This window comes from Triticum urartu, chromosome 7A (genome assembly GCF_056163025.1).
Source record: "Triticum urartu cultivar PI428250 chromosome 7A, HENAU_Tu73, whole genome shotgun sequence".
In the NCBI taxonomy this organism is placed as follows: Eukaryota; Viridiplantae; Streptophyta; class Magnoliopsida; order Poales; family Poaceae; genus Triticum; species Triticum urartu.
In genome coordinates, this window is record NC_141879.1 from 359249014 (window position 1) to 359251982 (window position 2969).

The 2969-nt window shown below is 47.3% G+C and overlaps 1 pseudogene; it reads left to right on the forward strand.

The window, feature by feature from the left end:
• The first annotated feature begins 2191 nt into the window (after nt 1–2191).
• LOC147959600 (B3 domain-containing protein At4g34400-like) lies at nt 2192–2703 on the forward strand (annotated as a pseudogene).
• Nucleotides 2704–2969: the final 266 nt, after the last annotated feature.

Below are 2969 nucleotides of genomic sequence, written 5' to 3' on the forward strand. Positions count from 1 at the left end.
CTTCTCCTCTGTCGCTCTCGGCAGAGGCAGTGCTGATAATGTGTTCGAAGTAGAATCTGAGAGCGATCGAGAGAGTAGCAAATGAATCAAACCGTGTTCTTCATTCCATTGACAATCAACTATTTATACAAGGTGAAACGTCGCCTCTACAAACTGACATAGGAGGCAGCGTTTCGGGAGCAACCATTGGGGACGGTTATACAATCATGGAGCGTCGTGACGGTTGCCAAAGCAACCGCACACAACATTACATAGGGAGGATCACATAATTAATTAAGGAAACTAATTACATCCTAACAGTTTAGCGAAAAACCAACAACTTATGTGTCGCGTGTGAAAAAGATAAGATCCAATGTTAAAAAAGGCTTTTCAAAAGACATCCTTTTGTCTTTTTTACACAAGCCACCAAAAATGTCGATTTTCTCTGAAACTTACGTGCACACATATAATGTCGAGATGTATGTGCCAAATTTTTGTTTGGAATTTTTTCATACTTTGAAATATTTTTTTTGCGTGCAGGAGCGCACGCTCCCGGGAGCACCAACGGATTTCCGAGGAACAGAGGGAGTATAATTTAAGTCTTTTTAGACATTTCAATGAACTACAACATATGGATGTATGTAGACATATATTAAAGAATAAATTCACTCATTTTGCTCTGTATGTAGTCATTTGTTGGAATCTCTAAAAAGACTTATATTTGGGAACGGAGGGAGTATATGCAAAGCATGAGCATTGCACATGTAAAGTATCAAATATGTAAATGAAGTCTTATAAGTGCATATAGTGTCTCATGTGTGGGTTTTGGATGATTAATGAAAAATGTTTAACAGACTAGGTGTTTGTGAGTATATAAGATTTGATTTAATTATGACGTGTTCGGTTGCTATCATATAGGCCAATCAGGTCTACGGGAAAGATTGTGGCCCATTTGGTTGCCTGCGTTCACTGTTGGGCCTGCGTAGCACGAAACTCAAAGCACATTTGGTTTGTCTCGCTAGGAACACTGGAATTGCCAGTTTCTCCATAGCAGGCCCACATGATGCACGTGGGCGGCAGAGCCTGCACGCGAGGAACCACGCTCGAGAAGTCGCGTTGCTTTCCTCAGCGCCGACAGTTATTACCCTCACCGCTTCCTCTCCCCTCTCTCCACTCTCATCGATGGCGGTGACACCATTCAGCAGATCGAAGAACAACAAGGTGACCACTGGCTCCTTCATCGGCATCCGCTGATCCGCATCATCACCTCCCGTACTTTGGCAATGGCGCTAATCACTTTTTTCACCTCCTCATGTACTCAATTCGCATTCGGTCCGCTTTTAGTTTCGATCCGCATTAGGGGAATGGCGAATCAGGGTAAATAGCCATATGAGTGATCATAACATCGTCATGAGTTCGTAGTACCGATGGATTTGAGGTTCCTGATCCGGATTGAGTACAAGGGTAACGGGGATTGGGGGTAAATCTTACACAATAGTCTTAGATCTTAGCCTTGGCAACCCTGGAGGCGGTTGGAGCGGCGGGTGTGCCCTTGGCCTTGTTCTTCTCCTTGAACTGCACGACCATCTCTTCTTCCTCGCCGGATTTCAGCTCGATTGACATGCTTTTGTGTCCTAGCTCTGGCGCCCTTACAACCATCGCCACCGCATCTTCTTTGACCTCTGTTGCCACCGCTTCTTGTTCCTCCTCTACCGCCACCAAAGTACTTGTCGTGAAGCACGATGCGACACGATGGTCATGGGGATGCCTGTACTCTATGTACTTGTCCCACCTTGCCCTCTGTCTAGCGTCGCCGGACTCGACCTGATTCATGGCCCAGCGAAGGATGTCAACTCACATAGCGTCCTTCGCTGGGTCAGGAATCAGCGTCTTCCACTCCTCCGGCGTCGCCTTCTTCACCACAATGTCTAATTCTTTCTGCATGTCTGCCATGTTGTTGAAGTTCGAGCAGACTTCCATTGTGTTCTCGAACTTGGTGCGGTCACCAAACAAGCACTCGAGGAAGAAAGCCTTCAATCCAAAGCTCCTAGGGAAGGGGTTGGAGCTGCTGCTGCTGGAGTTCATGGCGATGGATAGGAGGAACAGTGAGAGACAGAGATAACCGAGTGAGATGGTGGGTAAATAGTGACCGTGAGGATGGATACATACTTTGTACTCTTTATAATGCATGCTCTTCGTAATGCAGATCGACATGGAGAACAAGGGCAAGGAGGTGGCACCGCCCATAGTGAAGGGCAAAGAGGTGGTGTTGCCCATGGAGGTTGTGCCAACCATGCCAGAGGAGGTGGCCATGGATGACGATGTGGTGCCGGAGGAGCCCCCTAGCGGGAAGTGCCAGAACTACAAGCACTGCCATGAGGAGGGTCCAACCCACTTCTGCAAAGTGATCCCTGCCCCTCAGCTTGAGTGTATCCCAATGCCCCTGGACTTCAGCAAGCACTTTCCGGCCATGCCACAAGAGTTCAAACTGAGAAGAACACCGACTGCTCATGGAAGGTCACCATCCGACTGATGGACGACAGGGTGACCCTCGATCAGAGTTGGGCCCCCTTCACCGCCGTCCATTAGATCAAGATCGGCTACATGGTGACGTTCAAGCTGTTGATTCCTAACACGCTCAAGGTCATTGTCTTCAACAACAACGACATTGAAGTGGTGACCAAGTGCAGGAAGCACGACGACTCCTTTGTCGTGAACGTCTAGGACAACCCTTCCTATGCTCTAGCTGGTTTAGTTTCTTATCGTACTATTTTGCTTTTGAATTGATATGTTTAAGTGTGGCACTGTGTTTAAAACTGTGGCTTTGCAATGGTTTACAACTATCTTCTTTTGTATCTGTATGATTTATTCTTCACGCCGCTGTGTGCTGGTAACCTCACCACCTCGCTGAAGAGGTTAGACGACAACTGTTGTATGGAACCAAACACCATGCCTTGTGTTTGCGCCTACACAAGCAGGCAGCCAAACAG